Here is a 23,234-nt window from a genome sequence, read left to right as displayed (position 1 = left end):
AACGAAATTCAATGCTATTCTTTTCTCAAATCTCTCTTCCTAATACATACATAAAATGCAACTTTGTCTTCAAAATACAGGGTACAGACTCCTTACCAACTGCACATTTACTGGCCACAAATCAAAGTGGAAGAACCACTACACAGCTCAGGAAAAAAATGCTGTAATCATTGTGAGGGAAAAGAAGTTAGAAAAAACACTTCATGTTTCATGATACAAAGAAAAAAAAAAAAAACTGCTCAAAGCAAAGGAAAAAAGTCCTTCAATTACTACTGAAGGTAAAGAAAGAAGTAAGTAGTAAGTGTATTTTAGAGTGGCTCAACACAGGTAGTCTGAGGAAAAGACAAAGGCTGGTTCCCCACAAAGTCCTCTTCTACCCCACAGGAGAGGAATGCGTGCTTTCCTTTAGGAAGGGGTTGCATTCTGGGCGCTGTTGGAACATGGCAACTAACTGACTTTACCATAACAAATGAATTTTGACTGACAGTCAATTCAGCAGGGTAGACAGGACCACTGTGTGGAGCTGAGCTGGCCATGCATTGCACAACTCTGGGGGCAATATCCACAGAGACGAAAATGTGAGAGGAACTGGGAGGTTATCCACAGCAGCAACTCTGATGGTAGGCATGCAGTAAAAATAAGGTGAGCTTCATGAGGGCAGGGAGTCCTCTCTATTTCGTTGACTGCTACATCCCTGGCACAAAGAACAGGACCTGGTGCTTAAGACGATCAATCAATATCTGCTGACTGGGTGAATGAATTAATGAGTCAAAGAAAAGAGAAAACAACTTTGAGAGCAGAGAAGAGAAAATGAAGTATATGTCAGAACAGGATTCCTTACGATTGGAAGATATCAAGCCGGTCAAAAAAATTCCACCACTTTAAAAAGGAATCCTACCTGCTATGAAGGAGCAGGAGGAAGAGGTGGCAGAACCAGTTTGGAGAGTCTTGCCATAAGTTACAGTGTTCCGGCATGGACTTACAAAGGGCAGAGCTTAAAGTATATAAAAAAGGGGCGGAAAGATGGGATGTTACCGTAGATGTGTTTTTTTTCTCAGTTAATAGGGTGAGTACATCAAGAAAAGTCCACTCAGGTGCCTTTTTTTTTTTTCTGTCAAAAGCACCTGCATGGTCATAACCATATAGAGAGATGGGAGTCAAATGAAAAAATATGATTTCATTACAATATGAACCTACCCCAAATAAATTTGTTAACACATGATCAAGTGAGATAAACACTGCAAAAGTGATCTGCAACCTGTTATATGCAATCATAATGTTAGCTGTTTTATTATTCAATTAGTAGTAACACAGTTCTTAAAGATTAACCAGTTAATGTCCACCAGCCATATCTTGAGCTTTAGCATATATGCATTTATATAAAATATGTAACTTGTACTATTCCTTGTATATACTTTTCATTCTGTTTTATTTATCAGGTTTCAACTAAAGTTGTTTCTTTACAACCCCCAATATCATCTTTACATGAACCATAAACATACACTGAATTTCTAAGGACATGGGCTATGGCTTCTTCAATGGGATTTCTTTTAGAATACTCAATATTTGAAAAATCTTTCAACTACAGAAATTTATTTCAAGAGAGCTGATGCTGCTACACATCCTATTATGAGTCCTCCAATGACATATCCCAAACAATTCATCTCAAGAAGGAAATCTGCTAAGCTGCTCCAAATTCTGAGCAATGCATAGGGACTTAACCACATTTTTCTGTTCACAATCTGTTTTGTGCCAGGGATTCTGGGCCCATACCATCTGCAATTTCCATTAAAACACAACCAAACAAAAACACACAGCTCTTCACTACATTAAAAAACAAAACAAAACTATAGTTGGCTTCTCTGGGAGGAACCACTCCCACTCAGCCACTTGATGTTTATCAGGATATACTTACTAGTTGAGCTCTATGAAAAAGTAAGAGTGGGAAGTTCCCTGTAACCAAAACAAAAAATGTTACAGATGCCTAAGTGATCCTTAGCAAAACTTTTTTCTCCTGTCCACTACATGTTTAGGAGTTTAGCAGGCTACACAACCCACCAAATAAAAGACAACTAGTATATATTCTCCTCAAATATGGTAATGCGATGTACCAAAGAAGGAAAGCATTAACTTTATTTTTGTCTGGGTAATAAATTCACATGGCTCAAACTCTAAAAGAAATCAAAGGTACTCAATTAAAAGTTTCTCTCTCATGCTATGCCCCAGCCACCTAGCTCCTCACCCCAGAGGCAACCAACATTGGCCATTTCTTAGGCAACCTTCTAGAGAGTTAAGAACAAGGAAGTGTGTGTGATTCCCTTACCTCCTTTACACAACCGGTGGCCTAACTTACGGGCTTCCCAGGTGGTGCAGTGGTAAAGAATCTGCCTGCAATGCAAGACTCAGGTTCAATCCCTGGGTCAAGAAGATTCTCTGGAGTAGGAAATGGCAACTCACTCCAGTATTCTTGCCTGGAGAATCCCATGGACAGAGGAGCCTGGTGGGCTACAGTCCACAGGGTCACAAAGAGTTGAACACAACTGAGTACACATGGCCTAACTTATACCACTTGTAGTTAGACTCTTAGGCACTTCTCCCTCTGTGCTATGGACAGGAAATAGGCTTCTTCTTGTGTGTCTTTTTTAATAGAACAATAGTAGCTTCCTCAAGTGCTGTGCTTTGAAGGAGTTTGACGCCAGCAAACTTGGAAGGACAGTATTTTGTGATTATTTTTATGTCTGTTACACCCATCTATTTCTCTTCTATGTCTTATTGTATCTTCTACATGCCTCTAATATAGGAATTACCACACTTTATACTTGGGAAGGGTGTCTGAGGGTAGGTACCCTGTCCTTTCATGTACATAATGCACGATATGCCTACCCAGCACAATGCACAGCATATAATTAGCATTCAATAAATATATACTGAAAGAATCCTGCAGCAGAATTCCCAATGCTTAGGGAGAACAAGAGAGCTTTTCATATTCCTGAGTCAGCTTCTTCCCTCCATGCAAAGACAGACTTCACTGACCCTGGAACTGTAGATTTGTAATGAACGTGTATTTGAAACACATGTGACAGTGTTTCCCTGTCCCTGTTAGAATTTACAGCAATGCCATCTGTTACTTGACCTGCTTGAGAAAAAATACTCAGGACCCCATCATGGGCCTGATCAACTAGTTTCCAATCACTGCCATCTAAAGAGAAAATGGTTGTATAAGCATGTGATTTCTGAAACCAAAGTGGGGTGAAGAGGGAGGTCAGGTGATGGTGGGAGAAAACTTGAACGAAAACAGTATGAGTGAAAAAGAAAGTTTATGATTGTTTAAAAAAAATCCAGTGAGTGAGAAAAATTAACAAAGAAAGAAAATTTCAATTGAACGTTACTCATTAAGAGTAATGCTAATCATTACTGCTAATGCTGCTAATCATTCTCAAATCTCTTGTATTGCTTACACTTTCCACCCAAGTACTGCCATCTACAATACATGGAGGAATTATGGTTTTCTTAAAGGGGCCAAATAACTGAAATGAAAGCATGGCATATTATATAGGCTTTCATTTCTGTACCCTTTAAACATATGCATTCATCAAAGTTATATGGTATATTTTCTCTTTATCACATGTAAAAAAAGGCAATAATACTCAATGGGCTGGTTATTAACTTTTAAAAATTAATGTTGTAAAGCTACAGCTTATGGACTAAGTCTTTAAATAACACGTTATGTATCTATGAACAACAAAGAAAACATAATTTATAATTTGAACTATAATTTTAAGAAATGTTTTAAATATGCCCCAATTTCCATTTATTTCATTTTGCTGTGAGATACAAACTGGGACTCTCTAAGAAGTAAAAAGAATCTCTTATTTTTGGTGGGATTCCTCTTTTCTGACCAGTAGGTTAGCCTACGGATAGACAGGACATAAGAGGAAGAATATAAAAAGCAAACAGACTAACTCAGATTTACAGACAAAAGCAGAAAAACCTAAATGAAGATATCCCAGACCACAGATGGCTTTCATGCTCCCAAGAGGACTTTATACCAATGTGTTATGTTATTATAACAGAACTTTTAAGGTAAATAAGCAGACTTCATTAAAACTATTTTTTAGAGTAAAAAGAAAAAGAAAATGTGATTTTGGAGATAGATAAACATACTACTGGGCTTCCTTGGTGGCTCAGTGGTAAAGAATCTGCCTGCCAGTGCAGGAGACACAGGTTTGATCCCTGGGTCAGGAAGATTCCCTGCAGCAGGAAATGGCAATTCACTCCAGTATTCTTGCCTGGAGAATTCCATGGACAGAGGAGCCTGGTGGGCTGCAGTCCATGGCATGGTGTTGCAGAGTCAAGACATGACTTAGCAACTAAAACAAAAAGCCAATAATATTAAGAAGACAATGAAAAATTTTCTGCTTTGTTTAACCAACTATTCTCAACTGGGTATAAAATTTCATATTTCCTCTCAAATTACATCACATTAAGGTTGCCATGTGTTGATAAAAGAAAAAGAAATTAGGTGCTATTTATTACTTTCTCTCGACTCTTTACCCTGTATCTCCTAAGTACTACTTGGCTACATGGTGCTATTTGAATAGTGTGGATGTGGAATCAGCCCCTCTTCTTTCCCATCTCCTAACTCTAGCTCTCAAAACCTAATTGTGTTGACTCAAATTAAATGCCTATGTCTCCATAAAGCATTCTTTGATTCCTCCTTAGCTAGAAGTAGTTTTCTTTAGCCTATGCATTTTTTTTAAAGCTCTTTCCTTAAACATTTCTTAAGGTCCTTATAAATATTCTACATATTAAGAATTTAAATATTTACAGGATTATAAACTCCGTGACAAAGAAAGAAATGCATTTTGTTCATCTTTGCATGTCATAATACCTAGCACAGTGCCTGGCACAGAACAGGAAGTCAATCTAATAAATAATAAATGTTTACATTTGAAAGTTAAGATGGCTCATAATAAACCAAACAGTTCTTCTGAGAAACATCATAGCACAAAAATCAACAATAGAGGGTCTTCAGTAAATACTTCTTGTACAAGTAAAGCTAAAACTATGGCAACTAATGTAAAATATACATATTTAAATTCATAGGTTTTATGAGAGTAATAATTAAGTCATAGTAATTGGCATTAAGTCACCAGCATTCTAGTGACAATGCTGCAGCTTGTTAGAACTTTGGTCAGGCTAAGGTATGTGATTCACCAGGAGCTAAATTTCTTAAGCTCTTTTCTAATCATACTTTAATTTATAGATTAGGCAGGTTGTACTGTTGCCAGAGAGATGTCACAACTACCAAAAAGGAAAGCATAAACAAATTTAAAAACATGTGAAATGTTGAGAGGAAAGGCAAGTATTAAAAAGAATCCTTAGCTTAACGTTGACTAACTTTGTTTCTTGGGGCTCCCTTTACTGAAATAGAAAAATGGCCTATCAAAGTAGCCAAGCCCTTGTAGATTTATTCAGAATACCTGGTAAGTTTATGTATGTGGTATGTGATACTCTATGAAAATAACTGTAAGAGTTTCCATTAAAACAATTAAGATTAACACACTTAGAAAAGAGGAATAGAAAACAGATGCAGAGACATATAAAAGAATTAATTTCTGATACTAGCAAAATCTACATGAAAAGTAAATTAGATGTGAACGTGGATATATACAAAAATTAGCCAACAAGAATTACAATTAAGCTAAAAGAGAAACAGATGAAAGGACATTATTCCTCTAACCCTGAACATAATCAATTTCACACAATCCCATAATATACCACAACCTAGAAAAAGGAGCTTGTGGTCAAAAACACCCACAAAAGAGCTAGATATAAATCATGTCATTTGAAAACTGGGATACACGTGGAAGAACCAAGCAGACAACAAACAACAGGGAGGGAACATTACTGTAATTAGCAGCTTTGGGGGAAGTTATAACTACAAAGATAAACGCGCTACACAGATGACAAAGTCCTTAAGTGGTTTGTTTTTTAAATAATGTTTCATGCTCATCAGTATTTTCTGATATAGGCTATAACATTGTTCTCCATTGGAATTTTAGGAAGAAAATAAATTGGAGAGGTTGCATTATACAGTGTTTAGGGCACTAGACTCAAAGTCAGATTTCCTGAATTCTAATTTCAGCTCGTTTACTTACTAACTGTGTGACCTTAGAGATGTTACCTAACCCGTCTCAGTTTTCTCAGCTATAAAATGGAAACTAATACTAGCTCTTCCTTGAGAGGAGGATTTGTTATGATGATTAAATACCAATTTACTAAAATATCATTTATAAAGCACCTTTGATATATATCTCACAATAAGCATTAAATAAATGTTTGCAATATAAAATCTGTTGTAAATAGTTGAGATTTCATCTGATTTAGGAAAAAGTTTGGCCCCCATGAGTGAGAAGGTCCCCAGATATCATGATAACACTAGGCAGAACTTTCAAAGTTCTTTATTTTAGAAGAAGCTCTGATTTGGAAAACTCAGCAGTGGCCACAGGACGGGTAAAGGTCACTTTTCATTCCAATCCCAAAGAAAGGCAATGCCAAAGAATGCTCAAATTACCACACAATTGCACTCATTTCACACGTTAGTAAAGTAATGCTCAAAATTCCCCAAGCCAGGCTTCAGCAATACGTGAACACTGAACTTCCAGATGTTCAAGCTGGTTTTAGAAAAGGCAGAGGAACCAGGGATCAAACTGCCAACATCCGCTGGATCATCGAAAAAGCAAGAGAGTTCCAGAAAAACATCTATTTCTGTTTTACTGACTATGCCAAAGCCTTTGACTGTGTGGATCACAATAAACTGTGGAAAATTCTGAAAGAGATGGGAATACCAGACCACCTGACCTGCCTCTCAAGAAACCTGGATGCAGGTCAGGAAGCAACAGTTAGAACTGGACATGGAACAACAGACTGGTTCCAAATAGGAAAAGGGGTACGTCAAGGCTATATATTGTCACCCCGCTTATTTAACTTATATGCAGAGTACATCATGAGAAACGCTGGACTGGAAGAAACACAAGCTGGAATCAAGATTGCTGGGAGAAATATCAATAATCTCAGATATGCAGGTGACACCACCCTTATGGCAGAAAGTGAAGAACTAAAGAGCTTCTTGATGAAAGTGAAAGAGGAGAGTGAAAAAGTTGGCTTAAAGCTCAACATTCAGAAAACTAAGATCATGGCATCTGGTCCCATCACTTCATGGGAAATAGATGGGGAAACAGTGGAAACAGTGTCAGACTTTATTTTTTTGGGTTCCAAAAATCACTGCAGATGGTGATTGCAGCCATGAAATTAAAAGACACGTATTCCTTGGAAGGAAAGTTATGACCAAACTAGACAGCATATTCAAAAGCAGAGACATTCCTTTGCCAACAAAGGTCTGTCTATTCAACGCTATGGTTTTTCCAGTGGTCATGTATGGATGTGAGAGTTGGACTGTGAAGAAAGCTGAGTGCCGAAGAATTGATGCTTTTGAACTGTGGTGTTGGAGAAGACTCTTGAGAGTCCCTTGGACTGCAAGGAGATCCAACCAGTCCATCCTGAAGGAGATCAGTCCTGGGTGTTCATTGGAAGGACTGATGCTGAAGTTGAAACTCCAATACTTTGGCCACCTCATGCGAACAGTTGACTCACTGGAAAAGATCCTGATGCTGGCAGGGATTGGGGGCAAGAGGAGAAGGGGACGAGAGAGGATGAGATGGCTGGAGGGCATCACCGACTCGATGGACATGAGTTTGGGTAAACTCTGGGAGTTGGTGATGGACAGGGAGGCCTGGCGTGCTGCAATTCATGGGGTCGCAGAGAGTCGGACATGACTGAGCGACTGAACTGACTGCTTTGACTTTATTTTCTGCCCTTCTTTTTCTTTTCCCCTGTATGATTTCTAACTCTGCCTCTATAATGCAAGTTAAAAGACAGTTATCCAGGAAATAGCACTATTCTTGATCAAGTTTCCTAAGTGTTCATTTCCTCAAAATCTGCCACGCCCCACAGGAAATGAGAGGGGAAAAGAGGATATGTATCATTTCATATTAGGTATATGACAGGAAGCGTTAAAGTAGATGATTGGGTGGTGTTTGAAGTCTCAGTGTGCTCAGCCATTCAGTCCTGTCCAACTCTGCAATCCCATGGACTGTAGCCTGCCAGGCTCCCCCATCCATGGAATTTTCCAGGCAAGCATAATGGAGCATTGCCATGCCCTCCTCCAGGGGATTTTCCTGGCCCAGGGATTGAACCTGCATCTCCTGCACTGGCAGGTGGATTCTTTACCACTGTACCACCTGGGAAGCCCCTAAGAAGTCTCAATAAAATAATGTAAAATCAAGAAGAGCTCCAACATAGAGGTGCTGGTGTGATACGTAAAGAATACTATAGTGAAAGTGAAAGTGACATCACTCAGTCGTGTCTGACTCTTTGTGACCCTGTGGACTGTAGCCCGCCAGGCTCCTCTGTCCATGGGATTTTCCAGGCAAGAGTATTGAAGCCATTTCCTTCTCCAAGGGATCTCCCCAACCCAGGGATCAAACCTGGGTCTCCTGCATTGCAGGCAGATGCTTTACTCTCTGAGCCACCAGGGAAGCATGGACTATACAGTCCATGGAATTCTCCTAGTCAGAATACTGGAATGGGTAGCTTTTCCCTTCTCCAGGGGATCTTCGCAACCCAGGGATTGAACCCAGGTCTCCTGCATTGCAGGCAGATTCTTTACCAGCTGAGCCACAAGGGAAACCCAAAGAATACTATAGTAGAGCCTTTAAATAATTTATCAACAAAAATATCAAGTAGAGAGCAGGCTATGGCCTCATTCCTAATTAACAATCTCTAGAACATGAATAATAAGAAAAGTAAACTTGAAAGGTTAACACAAGGAGGCAAGTGTCACCGAGACCCACGACATTGGAAAGGTATGTTCTATTCTAATGATGCTATTGTGGTCGACACACAATGATGCTTTCCTAATACAGATTACAAAACAGATACAGACACAATGTACAGCAGTAACGGGAAATGTCACCTCTCCTGGCACTGGGGAGAGGTTTCATTCTGGTAAAAGTAGAACACCTGATAAATTGATACCATATTGACAATTTCTCAGAAAGCAGAGGAAATGACAGAGAAAACTGCTATTTCTGCTATTTAGGACTGACAGGGAGGAAACTGTAGGTGATGCAGGAGTGACAAGTGCTTGCTTGCTTGGACTTTGTAACAGCAAAGGAAGGAAATCTTTCACATGTGAGGACCTCAGACTCAGACAGAGTAAACGTCAAAGTGTTCACAGATTAGATGGAGATGTGGGTTGGAGGTGCAGCAGCGGAGACCCAGGACAACCAAGAAATAATAATTATAAATTTAAAAAACAGTAAATAATAGGGTCATGCTAAGTTGGACTGAGGGGGCCAAATGCTCTACAGAAGTCAGGGAGTCAGGACAGGCCTCATCAGTGAACCTGGTGAGGAGTATCGATATTTCTCTTGACCTTTCCCTCAGGTAATTGTTAAGCTTCTTGTTGCTTTTACCAAATATGTTTGAATTTTTATTTTCTGAGTTTTGCTATGAAGTTCCTGAACCAGACCTGTAGTTACTGCTGAATATATGACAGCTTGGGGACTATTCTTTGCCAAGACTGGAGTTTGGACATAAGTTCTTACTGAATAATGTCTCTAAATCTTCCAGCTATTTCTTAGTAAACATTATTGTTTCCTCTATGGATGCCTCTGGCACTTGTGAAATCCCCTGAGTCTGGAACTCATTAATCTCTGCTGTTCACATATTCAGGGCCAATGACTAGCTGTTATTATTATTTTTAAGTTATAGACAGCAAAAAAAAGTCATTTTATTTATGTTTCAACAGTTAGTATAATATTATGAAATGATGACTAAAAATAATAAATGTTCAAAATTATGTTCCAGCTGGAAATTCTGGTCAAAGACTGAATGAGAAAAGAAGTACAAGGCAAGGGGACGTGACTGAAAAAAAGTCATCTCAAATGAGTTCGTTTCTCCAGCCCTGGCTGAATTTCATCCTAAGGTACCAAGAAAACTTATATATACAAACAATCATGCAACCATTATTGGTTTTCTCTAAAGAAGGGAGGATAAAAGTCTGGAGATAAACAAAGATGATTGTGATTTTCAAAAAGGAAGGGAATATGGATTCTGAACACAACACCACCAGCTCAGAAAAGGAGCAAGACCAAGAGGGGGCCACAGTGGTACATGACCAAGATCATGGCACAGGAGGGGCGTTACACACGGCCTCCGGGACAGCCTCTAGAGGTGTGCCTGAGCATGCACATCACACGTCACAACAGAGTGGAACACAGATGTCCACTGCCATTACTGTGAGGTATTTCTAACCACATCTCTGTCTTTACACCCTCTAGACTCAAGCCCCAGAAGAGACTGCCCAACAGGCTAAGCATGGATCCTGTGTGTGTATCTTAGTTACAGGGCTGGGACCCGAGTGAGGTGACTGAGGAACTTATTAGCCTTGAACACACAATATAAAGGGGGACCAAAACACTCACTAATCAAGATAAGTAGTCTGTTAATGCAGTATTTTTAAAAGTCAAAATTGATGCAAAAATCTATGATGAACAAAATATTAAAATTTAAAGAAAGCCACAAAACAGTACCATGCTGAAGAATTGATGCTTTTGAACTGTAGTGCTGGAGAAAACTCTTGAGAGTCCCTTAGACAGCATGAAGATCAAACCAGTTATTCCTGAAGGAAATCAACCCTGAATATTCATTGGAAGGACTGATGCTGAAGTTGAAGCTCCAACACTTTGGCCAACTGATGTGAAGAGCCGACTCATTGGAAAAGACCCTGATACTGGGAAAGATTGAGGACAAGATAAGGGGCAACAGAGGATGAGATGGTTAGACAGCATCACTGACTCAACGGACATGAGTTTGAGTAAACTCTGGGAGACAATGAAGGACAGGGAAGCCTGGCATGCTCTAGTCCATGGGGTCACAAAAAGTCTGACACAACTCAGCAAATGAACAACAAAGAACAACAACAACAATGCCAGACTGTATTGGTGCCTGAGGCAAAAGAGAAAATCAATGCTACTGATCCTTCTTTCTTTAAATTTTTGTTATTTTCTTCATGGATTTTTTACATTAATTGTAATTCTTAAAAATACTGCACTAAAATAGTCCTTAATTACTGAGGTTTTCTGGCATTTCCTGAAATGCTACAGATGAGATGAGTGACTCATTCTCTTCACCCCAAGCTCACACCTGCCCCTACTTGCCAGGGAGCAACAAGAGGAACTGTCAGCTGCCATTTTTGATTTCTCCTGTAGGAGGTGTGGCTCTAAAACAGGAAGTGAGTACGGATGCTCCTTTCTGCCTGGAACACTAATCTAGCCACCTCTTTCCTCTCTCCTTCCTTTTGATCTTTTGGTTTCAGTTTAGATATCACTTCTTCACTACTGATTTAGGTGTTCCTTCTCTGTCTTTGGAGAAGGAAATGGCAACCCACTCCCGTACTCTTGCCTGGAAAATCCCATGGACGGAGGAGCCTGGTAGGCTATAGTCTATGGGGTCGCAAAGAGTCAGACACGACTGAGCGACTTCACTCACTCACTCACTCTCTGTCTTAGCATTTAATACAGTTCAGTTCAGTACTCAGCCATGTACAACCCTGTGCGACCCCATGGTCTATAGCACTCCAGGCTTCCATTTCCATCACCAACTCCCAGAACTTGCTCAAACTCATGTCCATCGAGTTGGTGATGCCATCCTACCACCTCATCCTCTGTCATCCCCTTCTCCTCCTGCCTTTAATCTTTCCCAGCATAAGGGTCTTTTCCAATGAGTCAGTTCTTCACATCAGGTGGCCAAAGTATTGGAGTTTCAGCTTTGGCATCAGTCCTTCCAATGAACACCCAGGACTGATTTCCTGTAGGATTGACTGGTTTGATCCCCTTGCAGTCCAAGGAACTCTCAAGAGTCTTCTCCAACACCACAGTTCGAAAGCATTAATTCTTCAGGGCTCAGCTTTCTTTATAGTCCAACTCTCACGTCCATACATGAGTACTGGAAAAACCATAGCTTTGACTAGACGGACCTTTGTTGGCAAAGTCACGTCTCTGCTTTTTAATATGTTGTCTAGGTTGGTCACAGCTTTTCTAAGGAGCAAGTGTCTTTTAATTTCATGGCTGCAGTCACCATCTGCAGTGATTTTGGAGCCTCCCCCCACCAAATAAAGTCTCTGTTTCCATTATTTCCCCATCTATTTGCAATGAAGTGATGGGACTGGATCCCATGATCTTAGTGTTCTGAATGTTGAATTTTTAGCCAACTTTTCCACTCTCTTCTTTCACTTTCATCAAGAGGCTCTTAGTTCTTTGCTTTCTGCCATAAAGGTGGTGTCATATGCGCATCTGAGGTTATTGATATTTCTCCTGGCAATCTTGATTTCAGCTTGTGCTTCATCCAGTCCGGCATTTTGCATGATATACTCTGCATAAAAGTTAAATAAGCAGGGTGACAATATACAGCCTTGATGTACTCCTTTCCTGATTTGGAACAAGTCTGTTGTTCCATGTCCAGTTCTAACTGTTGCTTCTTGACCTGCATACAGATTTCTTAGGAGGCAAGTCAAGTGGTCTGGTATTCCCATCTTTTTATAAGAATTTTCCATAATTTGTTGTAAACCACATAGTCAAAGGCTTTGGCGTAGTCAATAAAGTACAAGTAGATGTTTTTCTGGAACACTCTTGCTTTTTAACACATCAGCATATCAAAATATTTATCACCAAATACTTATCAATGTTTCACAATTTGTTAGCATGCTGTAAAATGAACCTGGCAGAATGTGGAGTGAGACTGGGAGTGCAGTACTGAATAGTGAGCCTCAGAAAGACATATCCATGGCCTTAATCAGTGAATGAGATCTTATTTGGATAAAATTTCAAGTGTAATCAAGTGAAGGATCCCTGAGATGACATCATTCTGAATTATCCAGGTGAGTCCTGCATCCAATAACCTTGCAAGACACAGAAGGAAAGAAGCCAGGAGACAGATAAGGCAATCACATGAAGACAAAGGCAGGGGGAACTCAGACAAGTAGACTTTTAAGATCTTCTAAATCTAAGAATCTTTATTCTAGTCACTTCCTGCCTAGTGGAAAAAAGTAATAACAACAGGGTCCATGTGGAAAGCCACCACTTAGGAAAGTTTTTCTGCAGTGTTTCTAGAAACTGATACCTCTACTTTCCAGGCAATAGACAAAAGGAGATACATTTTGATACAAGCAAGTAAGCATACAGAAATTTACCAGTATATTCACTGTGTATTATAAAATTCATAGTACCAGCCTGTCTCTAGAAAATACATGAAGCTGTGTCTAGATGTGGACTCCATTCAAATGTCATGGTCACACAGGAAATAGTAGCTGAGCCAAATTATGCAGGTAGGGTCCAAACTATCTTCTGAGTGGCCATAAAACACTTTTCAAATGTAGAAAACACTTTCAAATGTTACAATCTGTTTACACCCAGAGTCTAAACACTTTTAAATGTAGGCCCTAGCTTTCATATATGTTTTATGTCACTTTGTAGAAAAAAATGTCACTATAGGTCCATCTCACTCTATCCTTAACTTGCTGTTAATTTACAAAAGGGGCTTAGAAAAGTCTGTGAGTAGTACTTCACGAGTTCTTGAAGAAAATGTAAATATTCCAAAATAATGAAGTTCCAATTTAATACCTATTTCCTAGTGGCTAATTAAAAAGGGGGACAGTACAACTAAAACAAAGGGATATATCTTGATTGTATGGCACCAAAGAGTGTTATTTACATCTCTAAATTACTTTTATAAGACAAAATACTTTGGATAAAAAGAATTTTTTTTCCTACTAAAGTTTTATTTGCTGATCACAAAACTATTTTATTGAACACTCCAGTATATCGTGAGTTGGGTTGCACACAGATAATAAGTGGTAGATCCAAACCCCCAAGTTACTATTCTGCTGGTGTTAAAATAAGTTACCCTTGTAATAGGGAAGAACAAATCTAAATCCTTATTGTATTTGTTTCTTTTACATTGACCTCTGTATTCTATTGCTTTTGCTGCCTTCCCTAAAGGGATGTTGCCTGTAGCTTAAAGTATATATAATGGTCTATTTCTGGGAACCCTGCCTCCCACGCCTATATTAAACTAAAATCTTTAAGTTCACAGGAAACATCCTGGCCAGGCCCACCTGTGAATGGCTGCAAGAAAGAAAAAATTAGCACATCCCCTCTAAAGTCTGGCTAGAACCAGGAAATATTTGCAACAACTTACTATTATGCAGATGACACCACTCTTATGGCAGAAAGTGAAGAAGAACTAAAGAGCCTCTTGATGAAAGTGAAAGAGGAGAGTGAAAAAGGTGGCTTAAAGCTCAACATTCAGAAAACTAAGATCATGGCAGCCAGTCCCATCACTTCATGGCAAATAGATGGGGAAACAGTGGAAACAGTGGCTGACTTTATTTTTCTGGGCTCCAAAAATCACTGCCGATGGTGACTGCAGCCATGAAATTAAAAGACACTTACTCCTTGGAAGGAAAGTTACAACCAACCTAGACAGCATATTAAAAAGCAGAGACATTACTTTGCTAACAGAAGTCCGTCTAGTCAAGGCAATGGTTTTTCCAGTGGTCATGTATGGATGTGAGAGTTGGACTATAAAGAAAGCTGAGTGCCAAAGAATTGATGCTTTTGAACTGTGGTATTGGAGAAGACTCTTGAGAGTCCCTTGGACTGCAAGGAGATCCAACCAGTCCATCCTAAAGGAGATCAGTCCTGGGTGTTCGTTCATTGGAAGGACTGATGTTGAAGCTGAAACTCCAATACTTTGGCCACCTGATTCGAAGAGCTGACTCATTTGAAGAGACCCTGATGCTGGGAAAGATTGAGAGCAGGAGGAGAAGGGGATGACAGAGGATGAGATGGATGGATGGCATCACCAACTCGATGGACATGGGTTTGGGTAAACTCTTGGAGTTGGTGATGGACAGGGAGGCCTGGAATGCTGCAGTTCATGGGGTCGCAGAGTCGGACACGACCAAGTGACTGAACTGAACTGTTTTTGGGGGGTTTTTTTGGCTTTACTTCTTAATCCTTCTCTCTGTTCTATAAAAGAACTGGCATCCAAACTTGGAAAAAATGGCTTTGGGGACACCAGTCCACTATCTTCTCAGTCTGCTGGATTTACCAACAAAGTTGCTATTCCTGGCCCCAACACCTCATCTCTTAATTTACTGGCCTGTTTTGTGTGGCAAGCAATAGAGCTTGAATTCAGTAACACCCTGAGCTTGTTCACCAGTTCAGTTTCTAAATTTATTTACTTATTCAAAATATTTACTACTACTGTACCATGTGAGAATGTGTTGGATAGACTATGAGGGTGAAAGATACATTGAGAACTGTAAGGAGTAGAATGACAAGTATAAAGAAAAAACATGTACATTAATAACTGTAACATAAGGTAAAGAGTGCCAAGTGATACAAGAAAAAGAGAAAATACTTTTCCAAGGAATTCCAAGGAGGAGAGACTAGTTTTAGCTTGAAAGAATAGCGTGGTTCAATCAGGGACAATTTTTGAGATATGCCTATGTGCCATCTCAAAGTCAGCTCAATAGAGGATGTGAGCAATGGAGTAGTGATGATGGTAATACAACATCTACTCTTAATTGAGCATTTACAATGTGGTCAACAATTAAAAAGCATTGTTTTATTTTTGTTGCTGTTTAATCATTAAGTCTCACCTGATTCTTTTGTGACCCCCATGGACTGTAGCCCACCAGGCTTCTTTGTCCATCAGATTTCCCAGGCGAGTATACTGGAGTGGGTTGCCATTTCCTTCTCCAAGAGATCTTCCTGACCCAGGGATCAAAACTATGTCTCCTGCATTGCAGGCTGATTCTTTACCACTGAGCCACCAGGGAAGCCCATTCTTTTGTTTAATTCTCATTAAAATCCAATGAGTAGGCAGCCATTAAAAAGAATGAAATAAGACCATTTTCAGCAACACGGATGGACCTAGAGAGTTTAATACTAAGTGAAGTCAGACAGAGAAGAAATATCATATGACATCCTTTAAATGTGGAACCTAAAAAGAAACGATACAAATGAACTGACTTACAAACAGAAAGAGACTCACAGACTTAGAAAAGAATTCATGGTTGCCAGGGGGAGGGATAGTTAAGGACTTTGGAAAGGTTATATACACACTACTATATTTAAAATGGACAAGCAAAAACTGATTGTATATAGCACATGGAATTCTGCTCAATGTTAATGTGCCAGCCTAGATGGGAGAGAGGATTTGGGGCAGAATGGATACATGTATGGCTGAGTCCGTTCACTGTTCACCTCAAACTACCACTACACTTTTAATTGGCTATATATACCCCAATACAAAATGCTTTTGGTGCTAAAAAAAACTAAATTAAAAAAATCCAATGAGTAGGTATTTATCCTCCTTTTATAGATGAAGTTATCAGAGAGATGTAACATCACTCAATTAATAAATGATCGCTCATGGGTCAAGTACATAATGCCAAAATGTATGCTATGGCTAATATAAGGGATGCTTCTGATACAGCATCAAGTTATAGATCTAATGGGTAGCAAGGAAGAATTTTATTTGGCTCTAGTTGGGGAATAGGTAAGAAAAGGTAGTGAAGAAAATACAGTTGAGATAGGAATTTACATTTTGGAACTAGAATAGTGGTTTGCTTGGTCAATTACAGGATTCTTAACTGAAGGATAGTCTTGCCCCATGATATCTGGCAATGTCTAGAGACACTGGTATTCACAACTGAGAAAGGTGGGGAGGCAATGCTACTGGCATTTAACTGGGGAGAGGCCAGGGATCCTGATAAACATCCTACAATGAATAACATAACCCCACAACAAGAATTATCTGGCCTAAAATGTCAGTAGTACCAACGTTCGTTGTTAAGGTAGAACCAGGAATGATGTACTTTAGAAAGTGAGTCAGAATGAAGGTGAAAGGTCAACACATGATGGACCTAAAATTATCATACTAAGTAAAGTAAATCAGACAAAAAAAAAGACAAGTGTCACATGATATCACTTATATGTGGAATCTAAAATATAATACAAATGAACTTGCAAAACAGAAACAGACTCACAGACACAGAAAACAAACTTATGGTTACCAAAGGGTAAAGAGGGGTGAGGGGTAAATTAGGAATTTGGGATTAACAGATACACATTACTATATATAAAATACACAACCAACAAGTACCTAATATACAGAACAGGGAATGATATTCAGTATCTTGTAATAATCTATAATGGAAAATAACATGAAAAAGAATATACTACATATAAATGAATCACTTTGGTATATACCTGAAACATAAATCAACTATAAGTCAATTAAAAATTAATTTTTTAAAAAAAGAACGAAGATGAAAGGGGTAGTGGGTTAATTCAGCACACAAAAAAGAAGAAACTCTGTAGCTCAAAGCTGGCCAATTAGAATGAGAAGCAAAAGGAAAGAACAAGAGAAAGAGAGAAAAAAGAGAGAATGAGAGAGAAAGAAAAGGCTGTAGTTGGGGGTGGGGGGTGGGTAGAGAGAAGAATACTCTTCTTTTTACAGTTTCTGATGCATGGAAAGAAGTAAGAACAGAGCGTATAGGAAAAGAAAGCCAAATGAAAGTCTTTTTTTCAGAATTAAAAGTATAAATAGGAGAATCAAGAACATACTCTTCCTAAAGGAGGCTAGATGTAAGAGCTTGAAGTTACACTGTTGTGCTGAATGAACAATGACAGGAATGTACATAGAATACTCTTTTATCATAGCAAATATTACAAATAATAGCAAGATATTTTGGTGAGGTTTGTGGGAAAACAAAAATAACACAAAAAATCCAAGGGATTAAAATAGATTGATCTATTATAAATTATTAAAAAAAATTTTAATACTAACAAAACATGTCTATTACATATATTTTAAGAATAAGTGAGTTTAAAAATATAATAATCTAACTTTAAATTGTTTAACTAACCTGGCTTTCTGGACCAAGGTGGCCAAGGTTCACCTGCTTTACTAAGAATAAATTCAGGAAGAAGCAAGATTTTCTAAATTAAAAAAAAAAAAAAGAAAGAAAACTAAGGAAAAAAAAAAATGACCTGTATTTTTCTATATACCAAAAGTATATAGAATTTCTATATACCAAAATTTCTATATACCAAAGTTCATGAAAAAAAGTGAAGTGTTACTTGCTCGGTCATGTCCAGCTCTTTGCAACCCCATGGACTGTAGCCCGCCAGGCTCTTCTGTCCATGGAATTCTCTGGGCAAGAAGACTGGAGTGGGTAGCCATTCCCTTCTCCAGGGGATCTTCCTGACCCAGGGTTTGAAGACCTCTCCTGCATTGCAGGTGGATTCTTTATTATCTGAGCCACCAGGGAAGCCCTAAGCAATAGGAAAAGGCAAATTGGGAAAATATCTACAATAAATACCATAAGGGCCAATAAGTTAATCTACAAAGAGTGCATACAAAGTAAATAAATATTAATAAGCCAAACAGAAAAAAGCATAAACATATGAACTTAGAAAAATGATATGAATTCAAAAAACTGTTAACAAACATATAAAAATGTCAGTCTCATCATTTATTTTCTAAAACACCTAAAAATATCTAGATTCAATGCAATCCCTATCAAAATCTCAGATGGCTTCTTTGTAGAAATTGCCAAGCTGATTCTAAAAATTCACATGGACTCAAAATAGGCAAAACAATCTTGAAAAAGAAAAAGTTGGAGGACTTATACTTGCCAATTTCAAAATCTACTACAAAGCTACAGTAATCGCCTCAGAATAAACATTAAGATCAATAAAACAGAACTGAAGGTCTGTTAAAACCTTCATTTTTGTGGTCAATTGATTTGGGGAGGGTGGGGGTTGGAGGGAGGGTGTGGTAAACTGGTTTTTAAAAAGAGTTCTAAGGTAATTCAATTGCAGAAAGAATTGCTTTTTCAACAAATTATGCCAGACAACTGGATATCCATAAACTAAAGAATGAAGTTAGGTCCATACTTTATGCCATATATAAAAATCAGTTCAAACTGATCAAAGATCTAAATATAAGAGCTGAAACTATAAAACTGCAGAAAACAAGGCACAAATTTTATGATCTTAGATTAGGCAATGGTTTCTTAAGATATGAAAACAACAGGAAAATAATAGATAAACTGGACATTATCATCATTCAAGATTTTTGTGGTCCCAAGGACACATTAAGAAAGTAAAAAGAACCATAGAGTGGGAGAAAATTTTTACAAATTCTATATCTGATAAAAGTTCAGTACCCAAAATATATATAAAAAATTCTTACAACTCGATAATAAAATTAACCCAATTTAAACATGGGCAAAAGATCTGAATAGCCATTTCTTCAAAGAAGATAAGCAAATAGATAATAAGCGTATTAACAGATGATCAACATCATTAGCCAACAGGGCACATCAAAACCACAATGAGATACCACTGTACACCCACTAAGATGACTAAGACAGTAACAACTGTGAGTGAGAATATGGAGAAATCAGAACCCTTATATATTTACTAGTGGGAATGTAAAATGGTGTGGTCACTTTGGAAAACAGTCTGATAGTTCCTCAAATGATTAAACAAAGAGTTACCATACGACTTGGCAATTCAATTTCTAGATATACAGCCAAGAGAAACAAAAATACATATCCACACAAAAGTCTATACACAAATATTCATATAATTGTTATTCATAATAACCCCAAAGTAAAAATAATAAAATTGATAAATGTATAAACAAAATGTGGTGTATCTATACAATGGTGTATTATTTGATGATAAAAAGAAATGAAGAACTGATACATGCTATAACATGGATAAACCTTGAAAACATGCTAATTAAAAGAAGCCAATTGCGGTGATCATTTCACAGTGTATACAAGTATCCAATCATTTCATTGTACACCTGAAACTACGGTGTTATATGTCAATTATACTTGAATTTAAAAAAAGAGAACGAAGCCAGAGACAAGAAGTCACACATTGCACAATTCCATATATGATTTGATCAAAGGGGCTATATTTCAGGATAGCAATTTGACAAATGTATCAAGAACCTTAAAATGTTTATTGCTTTTGATTCAGAAATCTGAACATATTATGTCATAGATTCACATCCAAGATATTCTTCACACCACTATTTTTAATATTAAAATATGAAACAACCGAAATATTGAATAAGAGTGTGGCTATATAAACAACAGTTCCCAAAACAAATTCCATAGGAAGTCTCACCAGATGGGAAAAGCCAAAAACAAAATAAAATCTCTACTCCTTCTCCCATTCTCTCTAGATATAGATATGGGAAAAATTGAATGATACCAAAAAAAACCTCAGAAATACACCAAAATGTTAATACTGAGTGGTAAGACTGTGTATTTTTTATTTTTTCTTAGACATTTTATCTGCCAGATTTTCTAAATCAACATATTAAAAAAAGCTTTAAAAAGTATCAATAACATCAAGAATTAGTTTACATCACCTCAACTAAACAACTAAATAAATTTAAGGAATCAGTATTTCTCAAAAGTGGAAAGTCTAAAGACAGGAAATTAAGCTGAGATTGCCACCTCTCTTCAGTTCCTCTCAAGAAAATGCTAGAGCACTCAGAAAAACCACAGCACCCTCTTTTGGAAGAAATGCATTGCTGTTCATGGGGAGCCTGATGGAATCCTTAAGTTTTTTAGAGCTGAGAGTCTTTAAAGAATATTAAGCCTGGTCTTCTCATTTTATAAACAAGGAAATTGGGGTTCAAAAAAAAGAGATCACCCAAGATCACAAAGGGAGGTAGCAGCAGAGCTGGGAACAGAGCCCCACATCAGATCTTAACCAGAGTTTATTTTTCCTGATCTTTCCATTTTTTAGTCAATAAATTTTTTTAAAGACAAAAAATAATAACTCTTCCAATCTTTAGTAAGTATGAAGGCCTATACTCATTAGGCAATCTAGGCACCCAGCTATTTAAAAGTATTGTTTTAGAAAGACATGTCCATTCTTGCCTATTGCTTGACACAAATCAGAATAAGAATTTATAAAACTTCACAACTTCTGCATTTGTCTACTGATAATAGACATTTGTCTATTGATAATACCTTCTTCTAAAACAGTACATAACTCTTTCCCAAAATATAAAATACTATAGGTGTTGCTATTTTGGCTTTTCCCAAAATAATATAGGTATTGTTATTTTGGCTTTTATCATTTTCCTACTTCTAGATGTGAATAGTACCCTGCTTCCCTGACAGACAGTATTCTTTGAAATACCCTGTTTTTCTCATCATCTAAAGATGATTGACAAAAGAAACAAATGAATATTTTGATAAGTGAAAAGGATAAGGTATAGCTTTTATCATGAACAACACTGACAGTCATTAAAGTATACAGAGCAGATATCCTGGCGATATTTTCTCTTGGCTGACAGTTTTCTACTGAAGAATCTATAAAGATAATCACTCATTTTTTGACAATATTTACTGAGTAGTCATTATGTGCAAGGCATGGTTTTAAGTGCTTGGAATACAGCAGTGAACAAAAGGGGTAAGGTCCTTAATCTCATGGAACTTACATTCTTGGTAGGTGGGAAACTGTTAGGAAACAAAAACAAGTAAATGAATAAGGTGATTGCAAAGCATGAATAAAATGATTATCTAAGAAAAACATTAAAAAATAATCTTTTCAGTGTTATACACCCACTAAAAATGCTCATCAGTTTCATGGTGGCATCTGAGCCAGTTCTATTAAGATGTAATGTGAGTGCTCGCTTTGGCAGTACATATACTAAAATTGAAATGGTACAGACAAGATTTGCATGGCCCCTGTGCAATGATGACACACACATTCGTGAAGTGTTCCATATTTTTACCAAAAAAATAAAAAGATGCAATGTGATGTGGTCATGAAGCCTACAGTGTGTGACTTGCTCTGCTCAAGAAAACTGGAGGAGGGGAACTGTTTTGCTCTTTTTATCAGAAACTCAGTAGGCATGTCTTAGTCTTCCAGGGATTTAAATCAATCTATTTATCCAATACCTGAATTAGGCAACATTTAAGGTGTTTCTAGATAGTCACACATGTATATTTTTCAAGACAATTAATACTTATTAACATGAGCCTCTTCCTCCAAAACTGTGTCACTGTCAGAATTACTAGTTATTTTTGCTACTCCTGCCAAATTCCCAATCTAAGTTTTTGCTATGTGCTGGTCAACACATAACTAGAAGCTAAAAGTTAAAAATAAAAACCACCCAGATGTATCTGAAATCAGATAAATTTTGTATGACCTATGTGTGGCTTCTCCTCACCCACTTTCTGGATAAAATATACTAACCGAAATCAGAGAATGAGATGAAGCATCTTCATGATCCAAAATTAAAAACATTCTGTGAATGGTGAAAGAAAGCATACAGCTGTCTTCTGACAAATAATTAAGAGACCCTTTACTCTTCATAAATAGGAACATCTTTCCAGTTACTCAGACAAAAGTCTTTCTTCTAGCCAATAAGGTAAAAACTTCAATTTATAACAACTAGTCAATTTCTTCATTTGTGCATGTGTATGTGTGCATGCATGCATACAGGTGCACATACACAATTTTACAACTTTTAATTAATACTGCAATCAGGATATAGAACAATTCCACCAGAGATCAGTTTTTAATTTTTATAACTAGACTCATTAATATTTTAATACTAGCATGTAGTTTTAATTTTTACAAGTGAAATTTAAAGATCTTACCTGTTCTAGAAAGAGTGTTCTAGCAAAAAATGAGAGAAGACAAACTGGTAAACCCTGAAATTAGAAGAAGGGCAGCAGAAAAGTAATAAAATACACTCGATATTGGTATAGGGAATGTAACTTAACTCTGAGTGTAGATGAGAAGTGATTGAAAGAAAAAAATTGGGAAGTTTCTGACAAGGAAATGAATAAAAATGGCCTCAATGTGAAAGGGTATAATTAGGGTTTGCTGTGATGAATATCACTACTTCTTTCACATTCATTAGGAAATTTGACTGCTCTGTCAGCACTTTCAGACACTGGAAATTTAGGAGGAGGAATGATATAGCCATTAAGTTTGAAGGTCTAGAACTATACTGTTCAATATATTGGCTACAAGTTACTACTGAGC

The 23,234-nt window shown here is 37.6% G+C and overlaps 1 protein-coding gene and 1 non-coding gene across 2 annotated transcripts in view; one reads left to right on the top strand and one right to left on the bottom strand.

Annotated features, from left to right (window-relative positions):
- PRORP (protein only RNase P catalytic subunit) overlaps positions 1 to 23,234 on the bottom strand; it is a 137,960-nt gene that overhangs the window by 35,372 nt on the left and 79,354 nt on the right. The gene's annotated exons all lie outside the window — the stretch shown is intronic.
- LOC138984547 (U6 spliceosomal RNA) lies at positions 21,864 to 21,970 on the top strand. Its single transcript, XR_011461832.1, has one exon. It is a non-coding gene; the product is annotated as a U6 spliceosomal RNA (small nuclear RNA).

Source organism: Bos mutus, chromosome 21, assembly GCF_027580195.1.
Source record: "Bos mutus isolate GX-2022 chromosome 21, NWIPB_WYAK_1.1, whole genome shotgun sequence".
NCBI classification, from domain to species: domain Eukaryota; kingdom Metazoa; phylum Chordata; class Mammalia; order Artiodactyla; family Bovidae; genus Bos; species Bos mutus.
The sequence above is the reverse complement of the archived record's forward strand: the minus strand, read 5'-3'. Positions and strand labels throughout refer to the sequence as shown.